The 25,135-nt window shown below is 37.7% G+C and overlaps 1 protein-coding gene and 1 pseudogene across 9 annotated transcripts in view; one reads left to right on the top strand and one right to left on the bottom strand.

Annotated features, from left to right (window-relative positions):
- The window catches only part of SBF2 (SET binding factor 2), a 399,474-nt gene that overhangs the window by 85,974 nt on the left and 288,365 nt on the right, over positions 1-25,135 (top strand). The gene's annotated exons all lie outside the window — the stretch shown is intronic.
- LOC308233434 (large ribosomal subunit protein uL6-like) lies at positions 916-1,501 on the bottom strand (annotated as a pseudogene). The gene has a single exon. The product of its transcript is annotated as a large ribosomal subunit protein uL6-like (transcript).

Raw genomic sequence — 25,135 nt, 5'->3', positions numbered from 1 at the left:
GTAGCCCTAGCCGGTTTGGCTCAGTGGATAGGGCGTCAGCCTGCGGACCGAAGGGTTCCAGATTTGATTCCGGTCCAGGGCATGTATCTCAGTTGCAGGCTCCCCCTGGTCGGGGCTCATGTAGGAGGCAACCAATCAGTGTGTTTCTCTCACATCGATATTTCTCTCTGTCTTTCCCTCTCCTACTCTCTCTAAAAATCAATGGAAAAATATCCTCGGGTGAGGTTTAAAAAAATAAATAAATAAAGGTGAATGTAGAAGGGGTATTTAACCTAGATTGGTACAGTGGGTTTGGAGAGAGCAGGTTTGTGGTCTAAGAAGACTTTCCAGAAGAGATAGTACCTGTGAGTGGTTTTGAAAGATGGGTAAGAATTAGCCTGGTGAAGGTGAATGGGGATTATGGTCTAGTAGAGATAGCTACTTGTGCAGAGGTACAGATATGAGAGGTCATGAGAGAGAGGGGAAGTGGAAGGAATCAAGTAATGAAGGATTTAGACTTTATCCAGAATATCATTAAATATATTTTCAAAACAGCATGTTTTTTTTTCTCTCTGATGAAAAGGAAAGCACATCTCTAATTTTTAGATCTCAGAAATACAGAAAAGTATATAAAGAATATGATTACTTGTAATCTCTTCAACCAGAGATAAGTCCTATCAACATTTTTAATTCCTGCCATAATTCCTCAATTTCTCTCCCTTCTCTCTTTCTTCCCTCCATTTCTTTTTTAATTCTTCTTTCTTTCCTCTTCTCTTTTCCCCTTCTCTGGCAAGATCGCATGTCTCCCCCCTCCCCCGACCCCCGACCACAATCCCCAAATCCATACACAGCTTTTATTGCATCTTTAAAATGTCACAAGTAAGTCTGAGGAGTTATCTGGCATCTTGCTGTTTTTGTAGCTGGACAACTTAGATCTTACTCATCAGCCTGCTAAACTGTTCCTTTTTCAGAAACATAGATAGCCATCCAAATTTTTCTGATATCCTTCTTTTTATCTTTTGTGGCTTGCTGAATCAAAGCAGCTGAAGTTGATACAAGTTCAATGTCATTTCCTCAAGAATTAACTCATTTTTTTTTGGGGGGGGGGGGCTTGAGATGCTGAACAAGCGATGCCTGACCTCATCCGAATCCTGTGGATACATTTTTTTGCCTAAGATATTTCTGATTTCAACAAGAGAACCATTCTCCTGAATAACACTGTTGATGGGGAAGTGAGCTTACACAGGCCTCATCTTGTAACAGAAGCCCAGTGTAACACCCTTGATCATGTTTTGTACATGACTACAGATGGTGTGAACAATAGTTAGTTCCTTTATATTTCCACACCATTTGTCAACCTGAAGCCTCTCCTTTTTCTTTTAAGGAGATGAAGTTCTATACTGATGCGATTGAAGTCCTTTCTCAGAGTGCCTCTGGGCCCTTCATAATAACTGTGCGTTCCTTCAGAGTGATGTCAACATTTTCAGGATTGTCAAGTCTGATTGCTGAGCATGGTCTTCATCCTTATTGACCCTTGTGACAAGAACTTTTAAGGACTCACTGAAAAAAAGAGGTTAGGGTATGGAAAGAGGCCACTTTTTTGTTTCGAGTGAAATATTACACAAGGAGGCACAGTTTTGGGGATGGAGACTTTAAATTTGGTTATTAGGTATGCTTTTAAAAAAATTTCACAAACACATCAATTAGGATGTGTCCAATTCTATCTTAAGAGCTTTCAAAAATTACATAGGTCTTTAAATCTCATGACAACCTTACAATTTAAGTATTATTGTTTTTATTTTGTAGATGAGGAAGTTGAGGCACAAAGAGGTCAAGTAATTTTTTCAGGGTCTACATAGCTGCTAATAGTAGGGCCTAGAATCTAGGCTCTGGATTGAATCATGGCCTCCAGTATTCAGGCTCTTCACACTATGCTACCTCTCTGGTTGAGGCCAAAATGTATGTGAAACAGTCAAGTAAGTATATTCATCCAGCATGTGGGTATAGGTTAGACTTGGGGATATGGATTCAGAAGTCATCACACAGGAGGATATTAAAGTCATGAGAGTTAATGTTTCCAATATCTCTAGTCATATATTCTTTTGTGATAATGAGTATGCCTTATTTCTTGGTTGCTTTTCTCTGGAAATCTCTACATTGAGAGTGTTCCTTTTAAAACTAACTGTGCCTTATATAACTATATGTAGATGTTGCAATGCAGAGAAAAAACAACTATACTACACTGCCCAAACATACATATTGACTTTTAGTTGCTATTCCACACCTGCTCTCCTATGGGTTTTATTTACATGAAAGTTTACCAAGATATATTTCCCCCATATACTATACAATTGATTTTTTAAAAATATATTTTTATTGATTTCAGAGAGGAAGGGAGAGGAAGAGAATCTTTGATAGGCTGCCTCCTGCATGCCCCCTGCTGGGGATCAAGCCCGCAACCCAGGCACGTGCCCTTGACTGGAATTGAACCCTGGACCCTTCAGTCCACAGGCTGACTCTCTATACACTGAGCCAAACCAGCTAGGGCACAATTGATTTTTTAAAATATATTTTTATTAATTTTAGAGAGGGGGAGGGAGAGAGATAGAGAGAGAGAAATATTGAGGAGAGAGAAACATCAGTTGGCTGGCTCCTGCATACCCCCTACTGAGGATAGAGCCCTCAACCTGTGCCCTGACTGGGAATTGAACCATGCCCTCCTGGTTCATGGGCTGACGCACTGGCCAGATTGCAATTGATTTTTATCTTTATTTTATTGTTGACAGTATTACAGATGTCTCCCATTCTCCCTCACCCCTTTAAGCCTGTCCACCCAGCTCCTACCCACTGCCCTAGGTCTTCACCACTCTATTGTTCGTATCCATGGCCTAAGCATATAAGTATATAAGTTCTTTGGTTTAATAAAAACAAAATGAGAACTTTATATGGTACCTATTATTTACTTGAAGTTCATTATTCTACATAGACATTTTACTTTTCCTTGTCATTAGGGAAGGAATCAATGAGCAAAGGAAATTTTCAGAAATAATTTAAAGTATACATAGACTTTCCCAGGGTTCCTGCTTTAGAATGTGTAGCATAAAATTGGTATACACTTCCAAGAGTGCCTTGTAATATAAAGGGAAGATGAAATAGGAGATGTGAAGTCATCTAAATCAGTTTTGCTTAAAAGTAGTAGTTGATTAGATCAGATAAAAGAATTTGTGGTGGTTTTTTTTGTATTAAAAATTGTTGCTTATCTTTAGAAAAGGAATATAGGGTTTGGTTGTGGATGATGGGTGATTTGCAGTCACACCACAAGAATCTGCATTTATTTGTATAAAATTTAGATGTTATGTCTGAAAACATTTAGATAAATATATGGAAAATACTGTTTTTTTGTGACAAGGAATTTTTAACATTAGAAAAGCCTACTTTACCATGGCAATTAGAAGAGTGAACTCTATATAGAAATGGGTTTTATTTAGTCAACTGTGACAATCAGTCACGTTTAGTAAAGCAAATGATCTGATAGCTTGACAAGTTGCATCTTTTTAAAGATATAAACAGTTTAAAATGCTTGGCAGTTTTCCTCATTTGTAACTGTTCCTATAATGTGAAAACACTGGCAAGCATGGAAGAATAAACTTAGGAGGGCAATTAAAAAGTTATTCTATTTTAGGATAAGATAGAATTGAAAATTTTAGATTGTTTAGAAGAAATATGATTAATTGCAGGATATTTTTTCCGTTTTATCGTAACTTAAAACTAAATTTTGAATTGTGTAAATGGGAGTTGTTCTTACAGTGAAGAAAATAAGCTCTGTACAGAAATGATGTTTGAATAGCACTTTACTGTTTTCAGGGCTTTCTCAGGTATGCTGTTTCTTGGAGGAAAGGAATTTTAGTGAAAGGCATCAATGAGAAATTTTAGTGAAAGACATCAATCTTTGGTGGTCATTCTACCTAATCAGTGGAAGAAGGATACATTAGAGAAAGGGCTAGGTGAACAAAGAAATACCAGCATTAGAGAACCTCTTTAGAATTGGATTACTTGGACTATATTATGAACATTTTTAGAGGTGTGGTGGGTATATGCATAGCTGAATATAGACATTTTCAAATGTCATTGAATCCTTGAAGATTAGAGGTCGAGAAAAACATTTATACATAGCAACATAAAAAAACAAAAAAATAAAAACTCCATTAAACAAAACTATACAGAATAAAAAACATGATCAATAAAAAAGTTAACAATAAATAGCAATACTTACACAACAAAGTATGTAAGTATATAAGATTTGATAATATAAATGTGTTCTCCAAGGGAGATACATATCAACCTTTAGCATAGAAAGTTGGGAGGAGCCCTTTAGTTATCTAGGAGTCTTAGAAGAAATGCTGACTGGTGTTTCTATAATGATTACACCCCAATTCCAGAAGGTTTAAGTCATGTATGATTGTGAATTTAATATATTAGGTAATTGCTCCAGTTCTGCCTTTATCCTTATTTGGTTATTTATCCTCCATTTCATGTCTGTTCTTGTTTTTACTTAGGGCTTGACCTTTTTATACACACTTGGGTGTGGGGATGAATACCAACAACTAATTGTCTCCATCTTATACCTGTCATATTTACAAATGATTTTCTTTGAAGTATTTGTTAAGTCTGAACTGTTTTATACAAGTGCAAAATGCTGGACATTTGTTTTAAAGTAAAATTAAAACAGATGATCAGTTATTTCTAAGGTGAAGCATTTCCAGCTGAATGGCTTAAAATATAGCTTTTGTAGTCTGGATAATTTTAGTCAATAAAATATTTTTAATTATTTAAATAAAACATCAATATAGTTAAAACTTAGTTATAAAAATAATAAACAAAAAATTAAAAAACCTTAGTTATTTTTAAAACAAATTTTAAACTATTTCAGTCACTTAAGATAAATTTCAGTGTTAAATCATTATGTTTTTCTTTAAACACCTCTGCTTCCATCAGTAGTCCTATTCTTCAGAAATAACCAGTCTTCTTTTTTTAATAAATCTTTATTGTTCAGATTATTACAGTTGTTCCTCTCCCCGCCCCTTGCTCCCCTCCACCCGGTTCCCACCTCACTCCCTGCCCTTACGCCCCCTCCCCATTGTCCTCGTCCATAGGTGTACGATTTTTGTCCAGTCTCTTCCCACACACCCCACACCCCCTTCCCCCTGAGAATTGTCAGTCCACTCCCTTTCTATGCCCCTGATTCTATTATATTCACCAGTTTATTCTGTTCGTCAGATTTTTTATTCACTTGATTTTTAGATTCACTTGTTGATAGATAGGTATTTGTTGTCACTTTGTTGTTCATAATTTTTATCTTTACCTTTTTCTTCTTCTTCCTCTTCTTAAAGAATACCCTTTAACATTTCATATAATACTGGTTTGGCAGTGATGAACTCTTTTATCTGTGAAGCTCTTTATCTGCCCTTCAATTCTAAATGATAGCTTTGCTGGGTAGAGTAATTTTGGTTGTAGGTTCTTGCTGTTCATCACTTTGAATATTTCTTGCCACTCTCTTCTGGCCTGCATAGTTTCTGTTGAGAAATCAGCTGACAGTCGTATGGGTGCTCCCTTGTAGGTAACTAACTGTTTTTCTCTTGCTGCTTTTAAGATTCTCTCTTTGTCTTTTGCTCTTGGCATTTTAATTATGATGTCTCTTGGTGTGGTCCTCTTTGGATTCCTTTTGTTTGGGGTTCTCTGTGGTTCCTGGACTTGTAGGTCTATTTCTTTCATCAGGTAGGGGAAGTTTTCTGTCATTATATCTTCAAATAGGTTTTCAATATCTTGCTCTCTCTCTTCTTCTGGCACCCCCATAATTCGGATGTTGGTATGCTTGAAGTTGTCCCAGAGGCTTCTTGCACTATCTTCAACTTTTTGGATTTTTTTTTTCTTTTTTCTTTTCCAGTTGGGTTTTTTTTGCTTCTTCGTATTTAAAATCTTTGACTTGATTCTTGGGATCCTCTAGTCTGCTGTTGGATCTCTGTATATTATTCTTTATTTCGGTCAGTGTATGCTTAATTTCTAATTGGTCCTTTTTCATATCCTCGAGGGTCTCACTATATTTCTCGGAGGTTTCTAGAAGATTCTTGAGTAACCTTATAACCATAGTTTTGAACTTTATATCCAGTAGTTTGCTTTCTTCCATTTCTTTCATTTGTGACCTGTTTCTTTGTCTCTGCATTTTGATTGCTTCCCTGTGTTGATAGAGTGGCTTTGTGTGCTAGGTGTCCTATAGGGCCCAGTGGCTCAGCCTCCCTAATTACCTGAGGTGGACACTCTTGGTGCACCCCTTTGTGGTCTGTATGCACAGTCTTGTTGTAGTTAAGCCTTGATTGTTGTTGGTATCACTGGGAGGAATTGACCTCCAGGCCAATTGGCTGTGAGGACAAGTTGTGTCTACAATGGGAGAACTTCTGTGCTGGAGACACCCTTATGGGGCAGGACTTGTTTCACTTGGGCTTTGGCGCTCAATGAGTCTGCCCCCTGAGTGTGTCTCTTATGGATGTGAAGAGTTGTAATCTGGATGGCCTCACTATGACTACTGGGTACACTGGCTCTTGGATCTCCAAGGAGGTACAAAGTCAGCCACTGCCTAAGGCCACCCAGCAAGAGCTACAGAGAGATCTGCAGATTCCTCCCCTTTGTTTGGGGTTTGGAGGTGCCCAGATGGGGCCCAGCTGTGAAGTAATGCAAGCTGCTGTGGAGCCTTGGGCCTTCTTTTGGAAGCTCTGGGGCTCTCTGACCCAGCTGCAGTTTGTTAGGTAATTTTAGATTGAAAAAAGCCAGGCCATTCATATGCAAAAGCCTCTGCACACAGCTGGGGTGGAGTTGTAAATTGGGTGGGGTGGGGGTCTCAGGGAATCACCAGGGTGGAGCAAACCTCAATGGCTGACCGTCAGCCCTGCCCCGAAGAGGTCCCCTGGTCTCTTTGTCCTGCAGCACCATGCAGGAACAATGATTGCTGCAAGCACCTCTGAAAGAAAGCCGCCCTCGCGTCTGGCCCAATGTCAGACAGTCCAGTTTCTCTCTGTATGAATCTGGGTCTCCAGAGTCTTGCCCGGAACTGGAGTTCAGAGCAATTGGGAGCTTGTATCTCCCTCCCAATTGAAAAAGACAACAGCATACTCAGTTGCCAGCCCCTTTATCGCAGGCCTCCCTACCTCCCCACTTCACTCCCGCACCTCCTACTGGACTCAATGCGCTTTTCTCTTTCCTTCTAGTTGTAGAATTTCCACTCAGCCAGCCTTCCCGTGGTTTTGGATGATATTTTTTTTGTCTTTTAGTTGTAGTTTTGATATGGTTGTGTGCGGCAGCAAGTTCACATGTTTACCTATGCCGCCATCTTGGTTCTATCAGAAATAACCAGTCTTAATCTGTTGATCTTAAATCTTCTATGTTGATATTGGTCCAAAGAATGAGAATAATATTCTTGCCCTGAGCAGTCTGAATTTGGGACCCACTGATTCCATGATCATAATAAAGTGGTGCTTAATTTAAGCTACTACCTTTTGGGATAGTTTATTATGCAGCAAGAATAATTGGAACATAATTGGAACTTGAACATGCTAAAGAGAAAAGGCATTTGTACTGCTTTAGGCCACTGCTTTAGGCCAAGTCCTGAGTTAGGATCTATGTTGCCTAAAGCTTAGGAGCTTTTTTGTCTGTCTTGTTTGTTTATTTTATTTTTCAGTTACAGTTGACACTCTATTATTTTAGTTTTAGTGGTTAGACAATTATATAATTTACAAAGTGATCTCCCTGATAATTCTAGTACCCACCCAACTGACACCACACATAGTTATTACTATACTAGAGGCCTGGTGCATGAAATTCATGCACAGGGAGGGTGTGTGTCCCTCAGCCCAGCCTGCACCCTCTCCAATCTGGGACATCCCTCTCACAATCCAGGAGATTGCCCCTAACCACTTCTGTCTGCCAGCCTGGTCACCCATAACTGCCCTACCCTGCTGGACTGGTTCCCCCACAACTGCCCTCTCCTGCAGGCCTGGCCCCCTCCAACTGCCCTTTCCTGCAGGCCTGGTCCCCCCCAACTGTCCTCCCCTGAAGGCCTGGGTCCCCTCCAACTGGTCCTCCCCTGCAGGCCTGGTCGCCTCCAACTGCCCTCCTCTGCTGGCCTGGTCATCCCTAACTGTCCTCCCCTGCAGGCCTGATTGCCCCAACTGCCCTCCCCTGCTGGCCATCTTGTGGTGGCCATCTTGTGTCCACATGGGGGTGGCCATCTTGTGTGTTGGTGTGATGGCCAATTTGCATATTACTCTTTTATTAGATAGGATTATTAACTATATGCCCTATGATGTACTTCACATCCTGTGACTACTTTGCAGTGTAGGATTTACTTACTTATTTATTTATTTATTTATTTATTTATTTATTTATTTATTGGGGTAACATTGATTAATAAAACTATCCAGGTTTCAAGTGTACAACTCTATGACACTTTTACTTCTGTTTTTACTAACCTGAACCTTACATCAAATGCTGAAGAAGTCTTATGTGAGCACCTTCAGGCTTAGGAACTTCATGGCATTGTTTCTTTTCTTTTTTCTTCTTCTTTCTTTTAAATGTTTTTATTGATTTTAGAAAGGAAGGGAGAGGGAGAGAGAGAGAGAAACATCAGTGAGAGAGTATCACTGATTGGCTGCCTCCTACATGTTCCCCTACTGGGGATTGAGCCCGCAACCCTGGTCATGTGCCTTTGACCGGAATCGAACCCAGGACTCTTCAGTCTGCAGGCCGATACTCTATCTGGCTAGGGTGGCAATGTTTTTTGATGAATATCAGTTTTGTATAAAGTTGGTGGTAACTGTTATTATGGTTATTTTTGAGAGGACATGTTAGTCAGGAGTCTTAGAGGAAAACTGGATAGATGTTTCATCATAATTTGCCTCATGATGGGATTTCTAGTCCTACACTTAATGGTATTTATGAAGAAAGCTGGGAAACAATGATCTTATCTCAAGACAAAAAGATGACTAATATTTTATCAAGCGGTGCACCTCATTAGAAGCCTGTGTGGTATTGGTAGAAGCATACATTCATAGATCAGTGGCACAGAATAGTGAACACGAAAATAGCTCCCTATGGTAAAAGCTACCAGATCTTTGACAAAGGTGCAAAAGCAATTCAATGTTTTTTCAACAAATGGTGAGAGGAATTGGATAGTCATAGAAAAAAAATTAATCTTGACCTAGAACTCGCAAATTATATAAAAATAACTCAAAATGGATCATAGATTTAAGTTTAAAATATAAAACAATAAAAATTTTAGAAGAAAACATAGAAAGAACATCTTTGGGAACCAAGACTTCAAGATTTCTTAGACATGATGCAAAAGTCATGATCTATAAAAGAAAAATTTATAAATTATAATTTCTTAAAATTAAGAACTATTGCTGTGCAAAATACCCTATGATGAGAATGATAAGACTGGGATAAAATATTGGCAAAACACATATCTGACAATGGCCTATCTATCTATCTACCTACTTACCTACATATCTTATATAATAAAAGCCTAATATGCAAATCGGCGGAACGACCAGTCGCTATGACATGCACTGACCACCAGGGGCAGACGCTCAAATCAGGAGCTGCCCCCTGGTGGTCAGTGAGTTCCCACAGGGGGAGCACTGCTCAGCCAGAAGCTGGGCTCACAGCTGGCGAGCGCAGTGGCGGTAGTGGGAGCCTCTGTGGCAGCAGCAGCGCTAAGGAGCAGAGAGCCGGGCGGGAAGGAGTGAGGGGTCCCGGACTGCGAGAGGGCATAGGCGGGCTTAGGGGACCCTCCCACCCCCAGTGCACCAATTTCGTGCATCGGGCCTCTCTAGTTTATATGTAGTATACCATGGCATACTAATGAGCAGTAAAATATAACAAACTATTGATAGACAACTTGAATGGGTCTTAAGGGCATTATGCTGAATGAAGAAAGCCAATCTGAGAAAGACTCATAGCATATGATTCCATTTATATAACATTCTCAAAATAACAAAATTATAGAGGCCATGAACAAATTAGTGGTTGCCAGGACATTGAGGTGGGTGAGGAAGTTGGAGCTATGAAGGAAAGTGTAGCCTGAGGGAGATCTTTATGGTGATGGAATGGTTTTCTTTCTTGTTTGTGATGGTGATTACACAAATATATACAAGTGATAAAATGACAGAACTGTGCACACACATTTGTACCAATTTTGGTTTCTGATTTTGATATTGCACTGTAGTTGTATAAGAAGTAACCATTGGGGGAGACTGGGTGAAGAGTACAAGAAGCCTCTCTCTATCTTTGCAACTTGCTTAGATTATAAGTTATTTCAAATAAAAAGTTAAATATTGTTCTGTCAGCGGTATATTGAAATTTAAGAGTATTTTGCCAATCCCTTTTTATTTTATTTTTATTTTTTTAAAAATATATTTTATTGATATTTTACAGAGAGGAAGGGAGAGGGATAGAGAGCTAGAAACATCGATGAGAGAGAAACATTAATCAGCTGCCTCCTGCACACCTCCTACTGGGGATGTACCCACAACCAAGGTACATGCCCTTGACCGGAATCGAACCCGGGACCCTTCAGTCCGCAGGCCGACGCTCTATCCACTGAGCCAAACCGGTTTCGGCTGCCAATCCCTTTTTAAATATATTTGATTAAAGAAGCTGTCTCTAGGTGAAAGCTACATGTATAATTAATATTCATACGATAATTTTTTGAGAAGTCATTTTGTATACTTTCAAAAAATTAGAAAATCATTCTTATATAAGGATTCAAATCCTTTGGTAAGTTAGATAATTTGTAATTGATTTCAACAAAATTAGAGGAGGACCTGATCATTTCACATTTAAAAAAATATATATATTTTATTGATTTTTTACAGAGAGGAAGGGAGCGAGATAGAGAGTTAGAAATATCGATGAGAGAGAAACATCAATCAGCCGCCTCCTGCACACACCCCACTGGGGATGTGCCCGCAACCAAGGTACATGCCCTTGACCGGAATCGAACCTGGGACCCTTCAGTCTACAGGCCGGCGCTATATCCACTGAGCCAAACCAGCCAGGGCTATTTCACATTTTCATACAAATATTGAATCACTGTATTGTATATCTGAAACAAATATAATGTTATACGTCAATTATTCCTCAATTTTTTAAAAAGAAGTATTGTGACACAGTTTTAATAGTTAAGTGTGGATCATGCGTATTTGCAAATTTCATTCGATTATTTTTTAAAATTTGAAAATTTTCATAAATTTTTTAAGCTTAGTGAAAAAAGTATAGAAATGGTAGTATGGGGTTTAGAAAGCTCACATACTAGCCTATACCTGAACAAGGGTGGAAACAAGAGATCAGGTAGTTAGCTAGTTAGTTAGTTATTACAATATCTCTATTGAAAAAAGTGCTTCGAACCAGGGCAATGGCAGTGGATGGAGGTGCAATATATTTTACAGATTGAACCTATCATTGCTGAGGATTTTTAGGTGGGTCAAGGTAAAGTGAGCGTCAAGGGTAATAGATAAATTTATAAAAATTATAGGAGGATCTGATATGGTTTTAAGCTGATACAAGAGAGCACCTTAGATTCCTCAAGGCTTAAGCACAGTGCATGGCTATCTATACTAATAAAAGGGTAATATGCTAATTAGACCGGTCGACCGGCCATCTTCTGACATCCAACTTCTTTCTGGACAAAGCCATAGTGTTAGGGGCTGAGGCAGAGGCAGTTAGAGCAATCAGGCCAGTAGGGGAGAGCAGTTAGGGGCAAGATCAGGCTGGCAGGGGGTTAGGGGCAATCAGGCCGGCAGAGGAGGGCAGTTGGGGGCGACCAGGCCAGCAGGGGAGGGCAGTTGGGGGCGATCAGGCTGGCAGGGGAGAGCAGTTGGGGGTGAACTGGGTGGCAGGGGAGGGCAGTTGGGGGTGACCAGGCCGGCAGGAGAGGGCAATTGGGGGTATTAGGCAGGCAGGCAGGTGAGTGGTTAGGACCCAGTGGTCCTGGATTGCAAAAAGGATGTCTGACTGCCAGTTTAAAAAAACTGGCAGTCAGACATTCCCTGAGGGGTCCTGGATTGGAGAGGGTGCAGGCCGGGCTGAGGGACACCAAGCCTCTAGTGTATTTAATAAATAGCCACTGATCGCTTTGAGGAGAGAAATTACATTCAGGTAACAACAAAACCATTTTCTCAAGGCTGCTTACCACCAAGGAAATAAGAGCAAAGGAGCAAGAAATAGTGTTTTGTGGGAGACATGACTCTTTGAGCCTGTGGTCAACTTGTTTGGTTACTGTCTGCGTTGGTTCAGGTGGACAGGAATTCCTGTTTTGATAGCTGAGTTAAACTTGATAAGAAAACAAGCAGAAATAATAAACATTTATTCAAATAAAGTTATTAGGACATATAGTTTGAAAGAAAACACAGCTATTTCCCCTACCTGTTTTAAACTGATGAAAGGTTTACAAGTATAAATTCACTACCTTTTATTTTGTTGAGAATTTTTTTTCTATAAATTAAGTTATAAATTAATAAAACTGACAAAACATATTATTTCTCACTTTCAGTCTAAAAAACTGTTTAGGACTTTGAAGTTCAGTACTATTCTTTCATCTAATTCCACAGTCATCAGTATCTTTAACAATGTGTGATTTTCCACCACAGAGTTTTTACATGACATATATTCTTGGTATTAGAATATGTTATAGGATAGGTGGCTGCTGAATAGATTGATATTCTGTGGTGATACTTGCAAAAATATTATGTTTGCTTTTAGTTTTCAGGATGGCAGAATCAACTGGTTAGAAGGGAAGAGGGGTTGTTGTTGTTAATGATATAAGCATATGTATAAATTTTGGACTATAAAATATTAGCCATTACATTAATTTATTCAATAGTTATTTGAATTCGTGTACAGTGTGCTTCACTGACAGTTTGATAGCTGCTTTGTCTATTGTAGTATGTAAAAGAGACTTCATCCTTGACTGCATGGAGCTAGTGTAGTTAAGAAGATAGATAATGATCTCACAAATATGTGCTTTATCATGTTATTTTCTAAAGTTTTGACAAGCTTTACCATAATTTGAAAGTTTTATTTATAATTAAACTGAGAAATTTGCTAAACACCAATTTTATTAAATACTATCAGGTACTTCCTAATAGTAATTCTAAAAGCTGACCTTTATTGAGTGCTTATATCTGTTATTTAATTTAATCTTCACATAATGTTTTCAAGTATAGATACTTTTATTCTTACCATTTTACAAATGAGAAAAGTGAGGTTCATAGAAATTAAGTAAATTGCTTCACATCATACAAGCTAGTAAGTGGTACAACTGGTTTTTGCATTTACTTCGAGACATTGAAGCTTGAACTCTTACTTGCTTTTGTTTTTTATTCCCCATTATTATTATTATTATTATTATTATTATTATTATTATTTTGTCAATCCTCACCTGAGAATATTTTTCCATTGATCTTTTAGAGAGAGTGGAACAGAGTGGGAAAAGATAGAGAGAAACATCGATGTGAGAGAAACACATTGATTGGTTGCCTCCTGCACGTGCCTGGACCAGGGTCTGGGCCAGGGTGCAGCCTGCAACCAAGGTATGTGCCCTTGATCAGAATTGAACCTAGGATCCTTTGGTCTGCAGGCCGACACGCTAGCCACTGAGCCAAACCGACTAAGGCTCTATTCCCTATTATTTAGCACTGTAATAGGCTATGTAGGGATATACACTGAGTGGCCAGATTATTATGCTCTCTGAACGCATAATAATCTGGCCACTCAGTGTATATCCTCTATCAGTGGTCGGCAAACTCATTAGTCAACAGAGCCAAATATCAACAGTACATGGATTGAAATTTTTTTTGAGAGCCAAATTTTTTAAACTTAAACTTCTTCTAACGCCACTCCTTCAAAATAGACTCGCTCAGGCCGTGGTATTTTGTGGAAGAGCCACACTCAAGGAGCCAAAGAGCCGCATGTGGCTCGCGAGCCGCAGTTTGCTGACCACTGTCCTATATAATAAAAGGCTAATATGCAAATTGTCCCCTCGACCAGGAGTTCGACCAGCAGGCAGGCCGGCCAACCGCCCATGTCCCCTCCCCCTGGCCAGGCTGGCCGGATCCCACCCATGCACGAATTCATGCCCCGGCCTCTGATATACACATACACACACACACACACACACACACACACACACACACACACACTCTGTGTGTGGCCAGATTATTATGCGTTCAGAGATCATAATAATCTGGCCACTCAGTGTATAAGGAACTGAATATATAAGAAACCTGGCTGGTGTGGCTCAGTTGCTTGGGCACAGGGGCAGGAGGGGTAGTCCAGTCAAGGGCGCATGCCTGGGTTGTGGGCTCTATCCCAGGTCAGGGACATGTGGGAGGCAGCCCATAGATGTGCTCACATATCGATGTTTACAACAAAATTGAGATGGAGGCACTGAGATTTTCCATATGTCCCTTGTCCCCACACATGCATTGCCTCACCTATTATCAGCACCACTCACCAGAATGGTACACTTTTTACCAAGGTCGACACATAATTACCTAAAGTCTGTGGTTTACCTTAGGGTTCACTCTTGGTGTTGGACATTCTATGGATTTGGACTAATATTCAAAGATATATATCCATCATTACAATATCATACAGATTATTTTTACTGCCTTAAAAATCCTCTGTGCTCTATTATCCCTCTGCCCCCAAATCCCACAGCAGTCACTGATCTTTTTATTGTCTCCATGGTTTTGCCTCTTCCGGAATGTCATATAGTTGGAATCCTATATATGTTCCCATTTCAGATTGGCTTCTTTCACTTGGTAATGTGCATTTAAGGTTTACCCATGTCTTTTCATGGTTTGGTAGCTCCTCTCTTGTTAGTGCTGAATAATATTTCATTGTCTGGATGTACCACAATTTATTTATCCACCTACTAAAAAACATCTTGGTTGCGTCCAAGTTTTGGCAATTATGAATAATGCTCCTATAAACATCAATCTACAGGATTTTACGTGGATATAAAATTATCAATCTTGTGAGTAAATAGCAAGGGAGGTGATTGCTTCCTTGTACGGTGAGAGTATATATCTTGTTTAATAAGAAACCACTGAACTATCTTCACAGTGTTTGTACCATTTTTACCACTTTGTATTCCCACTAGCAGTGGATGAAAGTTCCCATTGGTCCACACATTCTTGCCAGCATTTGGTTTTGTCAGTGTTCTGGATTCTGGCTGTGGTAATAGATGTGTAGTGATATCACATTGTTGTTTTAATTTGCATTTCCCTGATGACATATGAAGTGGAATATCTTTTCATATACTGATTTGCCATATCTTCATTGATGAGGTATCTGTTAAGGTCTTTGTTCCATTTTTTAAGTCGGATGTTTGTTTTCTTATTTTTGAGTTTTAAGAGTCTTATGTATACTTTGGATAACAATCCTTTAATTGATGTGTTATTGCAAATATTTTTTCCCAGTCTGTGGCTTGTCTTCTAGCTCTCTTGTTAATTTGTTCTTTAAAAAAATATTTTTTGAGAGCCAGTCAAGTTATCAGAGAGTTTGGGGACATACTAAGTGAAAAACATGTCAAAAAATTTTTTTTACTATGGTAAAATATACATAACAAACTTTACAACTTAAGGAACTAGATAAAAGAACAAATTAAACCCAAACTTAGCAGAAGGAAGGAAATATTAAAGGTTACAGGTAAACAAAGTAGAGTGGAAAACAAGAAAAATCAATGAAACCAAAGTTGTTCTTTGAAAAGATCGACAAAATTGGTAAACTTTTAGCTAGATGGACTTAGTTATCAGAAAGTGGGGACATTACTACCAGCTATACAGATATAAAAAATAAAATAAAATAGTAAATACTGTAAACAGTACTATTGTATGCTAAACACATGGGTAACCTAAATTGAGATAGACACATTTCTAGAAACAAAAAAGTTATTAAGACTAATTCACAAAGAAATAGAAAATTTAAATAGATTTATAACTAGTAAGTAGATTGAATCAGTAACCAAAAATTTTCTGGGAAAGAAAACCCCTGGACCTCATGGCTTCCCTGGTGAATTATATCAAACATTTAAAGAAGAACTGAAACCACTTCTCAAATTTTTCCAAATATTTGAAGAGGAGGAAGCACTTCCTAGTGCATTCTGAGGCCAGCATTGCCCTGATAACGAAAGCCAGACAAAGAGACTACACAATGACTGCAGACCAATATCCCTTCTGAACACTGATGTAAAGACCCTCAGCAAAATACTAGCAAACTGAATTCACAACATATTAAAAGGTTTATGCATGATGACCAAGTAGGATTTATTTCTGGAATGCAAGGATCTTTCAATATATGAAATCAATCAATGTACCACATTAACAGAATGAAGTGGAAAAAAACACACACACACACACCACATAATCATTTCATTGATTCAGAAAAGACTTTGACAAAATTTAACACCATTTTATGGTAAAAATACTCAACAAACTTGGAATAGAAGGAAACTACATTAAGATAATAAGAGCCATATATGAACACATCATACTCAATGGAGAAAGACAAAACTTTCTTCTAAGATCAGAAAGAAGGCAAGGATGCCCATCCTGTCAGTTTTGTTAGTACTGGAAGTTGTATCCAGAGCAATTAAAAAAAGAATAAAATACAGGCATTCAAATTGGAAAGGAGAATATAATACTTAGGAATTAATTTAACCAAGGAGGTGAAAGACTTGTACAATGAAAACTACAAAGCATACTGAGATTCTGATTTGTTACAACAAGCATGTTCATTGATCTTTCTTATAATAGTAAAATACTGAAAACTTTCTCAATAGTAGTGTTATGGTTAGGTAAATAAATCAAGTAACCATGACACACATATTTGAGAAAAGGAAGATGTGGACAGATACAATTTTTTATCTAAAAAACTGTTACATGTGTAGCTAGGTCTAAAGCAATATAGGAAAATTTATTTACTTTAGTGAAGAAAATTTTTTACCTTATTTTCAAGTAGGAATAGAGTTTAATTCCTGTGTACTTTAAGGAATTTTAAAAATATAAATACAGAAATTTAAATATCATCTCATTTTTGGGAGATTTCCTGTTGTGGGGTTTTATAAAACTACCCAGATAATAAGGAAATCCTTCAGTTTTTTCCTACTGATACTAAACAGGAAGAAAGCAGAACAAATATTAATAGTATGTAATACCCGAAAGTGTCTGTTGTAAGTTAAACTACTGAGAGATGAGCAATGAATATTTTTGCTCAGATAAATTACAGGTATTTGTGAGCTAGGCATCATGTCTCATTTCTTACTCCCATTTTCTTTTCCTCAATACTCTTCTTCCTCCCAGCCTTTCTCTTTCAAAGGTGAACATTCTTGGATTCAATTTTGCAATTTTTTTTGACACTTTAACCCTTATGCATTCTTCACTTCTAGTAGGAAAAATAGGGGGATGGTTTCCCCTAGTTAAGTTAGGTGGTTAGAATGGTGGTGAGAGTACCTTAGGCAGGGAGGGGTACAGACAGAGTAATAAACTGCTTATGTGATGACTCACGAAAGAGTCAAGATTTGAAAGCAGAAGAAAGGTGTATAGACAAGGTGTTTGTGTGTGTGTGTGCCCTACAGCTGCATAACTTGCACCTTTCCAAGACTGCATATCAATGTAATTTAATCTTTGAGTAAGCCACTCAATATGAGTATCAGTTCTCATAATGTGCTGTAATAAGTGATGCTTGCAAATAATATGCAGTGTGAAGGTAGACTTGTGTTTATTCATACTTTCATGTTTCTATCTTCACCTCCCAGTGTGGATGCATTTGTTATAGATTGGAAAATCATATAGTTAAATTTGCTAAAACTGATAGTATCTTATAACTCAGTGAGAGTCAAAGGATTCTTGTATGAGAAAAATCAAGTTCCTTTTAACAAAGAATGTTTGTATCTAATTTTACTATTTCACTATTTGCTTGTTTGGTCTGCTTTTAGGATCTAGGCTGTATTCTGCATAATTGAGGGTGTTGAACAAATGAGATGTTGGAAAATTCTCCTGATCCAGGACTTGTATATTAATTCGATTTTCAGGACTTGTTTTGAGGTATAACTACACACTCTATGATAACTAAGAAATATATAGTTTATTATACAGGTTTCCAAGTAAGTACTTGGTGTGTACTAAAGTATATTCTTAAATTAGTGTTTAGGCTTTATATGTAAACTAGAGGCCCAGCGCATGAAATTTGTGCACAGATACGCTCCCTAGGACTGGCCTGTGATCAGGGCCATCTTCCCTGGCTGCCTGCAGCCAGCCCCGCCACCCATCGCCACCCACCCCCAGTTCTCCCGTTTGCCATCTGGCGATCAGGGCCTGTGGGCTGGGGGCAGCTCCTGCGTTGAGCATCTGCCCCCTGATGGTCAGTGCGCTTCACAGCAACTGGTTGTTCCGCCGTTCGGTTGATTTGCATATTACCCTTCTATTATATAGGATATCCCAGTGAGCAATCAGAAACGTTCCCAAATTCATACTAAATTCTTTCTTCAGAACAGAATTGGATTGAAAGAGAGAATGCTCTGTGGAAAAAGGAGAGACTGGGGAGGTTCACGGGAGGAAGCAGTCTGAGTGGGGTGGAGAAAGCAAACCAGTCTTACCTGAAAGTTTTTACTACTATCTAGGTGTATTTCAACCATTACCAGTCTTGCGTGATTGTTTTCTCTTCTGAATGTCAGTTCCATATCTCTGGCTCCAAAGGTTATTCCTTGAATATTGCCAACTATTCATCACTAATAGAGAAATGAAAATCAAAACCACAATGAGCTACCACCTCACACCCATTAGGATGGCTACTGTGAAAAAAAACAAAAAACAGAAAGTAGAAACTGTTAACAAGAATGTAGAGAATTTTGAAACCTTTGTGCACTGTTGGTGGTAATGTAAAATGGTGCAATTGATGTGGAAAACAGTATGGCGGTTTCTCAAAAAATTAAAAATATAACTTCCATATGATTCTGCAATTTCACTTCTGGGTATATACTAAAAATAATTGAAAGCAGAGTTTAAAAAAGATATTTGTGCAATAATGTTCATAGCAGTATTCACAATAGTTAAAATGTGAAAGTGATACAAGTGTCCATTGACTAATGAATGGATAGAGAAAATGTGTATGCATTGGCTTTAAAAATGAAGAAAATACTGACACACAAAACTACATGGAAGAATCTTGAGGTTTATTGTATGATTTCACTTATATGAGATCTCTAAATTAGTCACACTCTTAGAAACAAAGTAGAATGGTGTTTGCTAGGAGCTGGGGAGATGTTCAATGGGTATAGAGTTTCAGTCATGCGACGTATTTTAAAGATCTAGTTGTATGACAGTGTGAATACAGTCAACACTATTGAACTGTACACTTAAAAATAATTAAGATGGTAAATTTTATGTTAGATGTGTTTACCACAATTAAAAATAAAAATAATTGATATTGAGACCTAACTGCCAAGATATTCTGATTTATGTGGTGTAGGATGGGTCCTGGCACTGAAAAAATTTTAAAAGCCTCCCAGTGATTACATAGTACAGTCAAGTTTGAGAACCACTGAAATAAACATAAAAACATAAGGAATTGTAAGACAAGCTATCAGGTAAATATCATGTGATTTTGATGTCACATGATTATTCCTGGAATAATTTCATTCCAGGAAATTAAATATTCTTTGATTTATATACTGTTAAATTCTCATTTACTAAGCCATCATTTATTAATTTAGCTATCAGTTGAAATCAGAGAACCCTTGTGAAAACAAATGTATTAGACTGTCTTATGAATGGTTTTCACCAGTGCCTACAAGATAATAGCACATCACTTGGTTAAGAATTGTTTTTGTTAATCCTCACCTGATGATATTTTTTTCCATTGACTTTTTTATAGAGAGTGAAAGGTTGTGAGGAAGAGGGCGAGGCGGGGGAGAGAGAGAAAGAGACAGAGAGAGAGATATGTGAGAGAGACACATCGATTGGTTGCCTCCCCCTCATGCCCTGACCAGGGCCAGAGATTGAAACTAAAACCTAGATACATGCTCCTGATTGGGAATCGAACCCGAGACCCTTGTGGTGTGCTGGTCAATGTTTGTAACCATTGAGCAACACTGGCCAGGGCAAGAATTTTTAAATCTACTTATAACTTTGCATGACATACAGAACAATTAAATAATATTTATTTAACATAAACTTTTGCTTTATTTGAAAGATTAAGCTCAGCTAAAATAAATCATGTTTGTTGTGGTATAACTCTAACATTTTAATCTGTACATATATTTAAATTCTCACTTTCTGGATTTTTCAAAATGAAAATTGTCTCTAGTTTGTTATTGATACTACTATTTACACATGAGGATCATAAATGGTAAATGCATTTGATGCAAAAGGCAAGGGGAACAGGGAATACTGAGAAAATTTTTGTTATTGTAGGGTTTTAGAAAATAGGGTACAAATCAGACACACACAATGTCAGACTTTTTCAGTGAAATATATTAATAATAAATACAACTGCCATTTTAATTTTCTGAGGCTGGGATTTCGGTCTTAACTATATGAGAATATAAAATTATTTCTTTCAAAATGTTTTTCAGCCCTGACCATTACAAAATATCCACTGGCAGGATATGAACTTGGAACAGCAGATGGTTCTTTTTTTAGTAGCCCTCTTCCTGCAGATGTGACTCTCTCAGAGGAAGGTACTTTTTTTTTGGTGCTCCAGCAGGTAATCAGCAGTAGAAATAAAGACAGGCATCATTTATTATATGAACTTTGATCAGTTTAATTAAAGAGTGTGAACAGCTGTCTAAATGTGTTCTTCTAGAATTATTTTTTGAACTCCTCTAAGGTAAACTTCAGAAATAAATTTTAGTTACTTCAGTCATATCATCTCTGATTTGAGATGGGGACAGATAGATATATTTAGTTTCTGTTCTATAATGGGAGGTGAAAAATTGATGGAAATATTTTTTATATCCAATTATCACATGACATTAGAATAACAGGATGTATGTTTCAATCCATATTATTTATTACAGAGTTGTAAAATGCTTTGTAAATTTCCCTCATATATGTTAGAATCTAAGTACACTCTCTGATCACCTTTTAAATTTAATACTAAGGCAGAATTACGTTTCTTTAGGCTAAATTAAGTGATATTTCTTTAAAATTTTCATAAGGATTAATATCTTACTGAAGAGGAATGTGAATCAGACTTACCTGCATATGTGTGTGCTTCTAACTTGCCCTGGCACTTGACTTTTTTCATTTTTCCTTTGTTGTACTTCAGTCCCTGCTGTAATCTGGAATGCAAAACGAACTTCCAGGAAGGACATAGTATTGCTTAAAAAATGTACAAATAGAAATAGAGTCATCAGTCAGTGACTAAGGAGAGCTGAATTCAATTTCACTTATGTTTAAATTGTCTAATGTCCTGCCCTTCGGTGAGACCAACATTTGATATTCAATATCTGAGATGTGGGTGAGGCGAAAGCAAAGGTGAATACTAATAATGAATTAAGACAGGAACTGAAGGAGGCTTTGTTTGTTTGTTTAACTTGTTTTGTAATAAGATCAGTTGTTTCAGTGAATAACCAAGTTGTAGTCACATGAGGAATTGCACGTTGCTTGTGAGATACAGAATGACATAGGAACTGCCAAAATTCTTTTCATTTATCATGAATTCCAGAAAGAGAACTTTTGACCAGAAGTATCACATTCCTTTTTTCCCCTCCTTAAACCAAACACTATTCGTTCTTTAGGGAATACAGCATTCCAACTTTACTTGAAATCCCAAATGGAATCATATTGCATGATTGTAATCATAAAAAAATAATGTGTAAATAGCACCCAAGAGAGACTCTTATGACTGCTTTACCAAGTTTAAATAAAGCTTTGTGTGGCTAACTAAGTCCATAACTAATCCTCTCTCTGCTCCCCTCCCAATTTGTGTTGGAACTTTAATTCAAAATTTATAAACTTTTAGTTTAATTGGGAAACAGGAATTTCAGTAGGTTAATGTATAATGGGCCCTGTTTGTGATCTTATTTTTTATATTAAGCAAAATAAGACCTGGGTTTGATACATATCTCTTATTTTGCTCCTTACATCATATGTTAATACTATATAGAAGGAAAAGATCACTGAACTGGGGTTTTGACTAAGTTGAACTAGTTAGCTCTTCGATCTAGCCCTTCATTTAATTTCTCTGAGATTTAGTTTCCTGTCTTTTAAGTCCTTCTTTTCTTTGGAGAAGAGAAAGGATGGATGATGTTTTCCATATTTCCAAGATATGGAAAAAGGAATAGTTAAGAAACAAATAAATACATAAGTGCCATTGGTAACTAACAGTGTCTCTGGCTACCACGGGAGCTCAAAATTAAGATTTGAATTGTGATGGGAAGATGGTCGGGTTTTATTGGGTAGGAAGAAAGAGGATGGGTGAAGTGAACAGATCAAGGCAGGGTTGTAAGAAAGATAGGGACTTCCACAATGGTCGGCAAACTCATTAGTCAACAGATCCAAATATCAACAGTACAAAGATTGAAATTTCTTTTGAGAGCCATATTTTTTAAACGTAAACTTCTAACACCACTTCTTCAACATAGACTCGCCCAGGCCGTGGTATTTTGTGGAAGAGCCACACTCAAGGGGCCAAAGAGCCGCATGTGGCTCGCGAGCCGCAGTTTGCCAACCACGGCAGTTTAAGAGACTTACTGAAGCAGAGACTGGGAGGTAGAAATGGAGAATGCTTATTAAAATTGTGTAAATTTATGAGACCAGATAATGGATGCCCCTGAAAGTTACGTAGAAGTTCGTGTTTGAACCGGGAGGCAATAGAAAGCTATTAGATTCATGAACAGGAGAGTTACATGACAAAAGCAGTGTTTTAGAAAGTAAATCAATTAGTGTTTCATTGGAATTATTTTTGGAAGAGAATATCTAAATTTTTCCTGATGCATAAATTCTGTTCTGCAATCGGAATTCAGCAACCAATTCTAAAGATTTCTTTTTCCATTTTATTTAATGATCTTATCAGGTATGTGACAATCAAGTTTATATGTATATTCCTCATTTCTCTTTTAGAATATTATCACAGTATAATCTTTTAAAAAATTACCAGACATCTAGAGATTTATTTTCCATTATTATTTTTTTAAAATATATTTTATTGATTTTTTACAGAGGAAGGGAGAGGGACAGAGAGTTAGAAACATCGATGAGAGAGAAACATCGATCAGCTGCCTCTTTCACACCCCCCACTGGGGATGTGCCCGCAATCAAGGTACGTGCCCTTGACCGGAATCGAACCTGGGACCCTTCAGTCCGCAGGCTGACGCTCTATCCACTGAGCCAAACCTGTCAGGGCTAGAGATTTAAATTTGAATTAAAATTCAGGCACATTTGCCTGACCAGTGTGGCTCAGTGGTTGAGCATGGACCCATGAATCAATAGATCACCCATTCAATTCCTGGTCAGGGCACATGCCTAGGTTGTGGGCTCGATCTCCAGTGGGGAGCATGCAGGAGACAGCCAATCGATGTTTCTCTCTCATCGATGTTTCCATCTCTCTATCCCTGTTCCCTCCTCTCTACAATCAATAAAAACTTATTTTAAAAAATCAGTAATATTTGATTCTACAAATACACATACCTCAACAAAAACGATATTCAGATGAACAGATATATATTTTATGTGTTTGTGTTTGTAATGGTGTCATAACTTACTTTTCTGCATAATCACCAGTAGATTTTTTGTGACATTAATTGAAAGACCCATCCTGGTTGTAGAAATATTGAAGTGTGAAAGAGATGTCTTAGAATTGAGGTTATGTGGTATTTTCATAATCCCTACAGCAATATTATGTGTCTCAGTTGGAATCTCAATTAGTATTACATATTATACTTGAAGCAATAAAATAGGTGAGGAGAACTGTAGGATTTAATATCCATAGTTATCAGAAAACAAAAAAAGAATAATTACAAATAATAGAAAATCACATTAGTGTACTACTAATGAATGGTGAGGGTGTGGTATACTTCTCTGTGTGTGTACAAGCCAACAGCTTTGGACCTCAGTTCTTTAGGTCTAAAATGGGGGTAGTGTATCCTTCCCTATCTTCTTCTCAGGGTGGTTATGGGAACAAATAAAAGACACTTTTAAATTTACTAGAAGGATTATGTAAACTCTTTAACGTACTGCTCAAATGTATTTATTTGTTTTATTTATTTTTTATTTTTTTAAATATATTTTATTGATTTTTTACAGAGAGGAAGGGAGAGGGATAGAGAGTCAGAAACATCGATGAGAGAGAAACATCGATCAGCTGCCTCCTGCACACCGCCCACCGGGGATGTGCCCGCAACCAAGGTACATGCCCTTGACCGGAATCGAACCTGGGACCCTTCAGTCCGCAGGCTGACACTCTATCCACTGAGCCAAACCGGTCAGGGCTCAAATGTATTTATTATAATAATCATCACTATTCTAAAAATGCAAGGCAATGTATTGCAGTTCTTTATTAAATATTAAAAAGGTGATTTATAGGCTGGGTAGCTCAGTCAGTTGGAGCATCATCCTGATGCTCCAGGGTTTTGGGTTTGATACTCAGTCAGGCACATACAGAAGTCAGCCAATGAATGCATGTATAGGTAGAAAAACAATGTTTCTCTCTCTTTCTCTCTCTCTCGCTCTCGCTCTCTCTCCATCTCCCCCTCTCTCACTCTCTTTTTCTCCCTTATTATCTCTCTCTAAAAATCAATTTTAAAAAAGGTGATTTATAGAAAAGATTAGGACTGCCAGAACTTGGAATAGGAATATATATTTCTGGTATGATTTGAATATATTATTATTTCAGGGAAAGGCATCTAACATAATGTCATATTTATTCGCTTACTGAAGCTAGGAATTTCTGTAACAATGGTGAAGTCATCCATATCATAATTAAAGAAAAATGTAAAACAAACAAAAGGGTATGTATATGTAAATTGTTCATACAAACCCCAGTGTGCAGATGAACTTCTTTCCCATCCCCCTGTCAGGGACCAATGAAATTACTTGGGGTC

The sequence above is a fragment of the Plecotus auritus genome (genome assembly GCF_963455305.1).
Source record: "Plecotus auritus genome assembly, chromosome: 9".
NCBI lineage: Eukaryota > Metazoa > Chordata > Mammalia > Chiroptera > Vespertilionidae > Plecotus > Plecotus auritus.
Note: the sequence above shows the minus strand (reverse complement) of the source record. Positions and strands in the feature narration are given on the sequence as shown.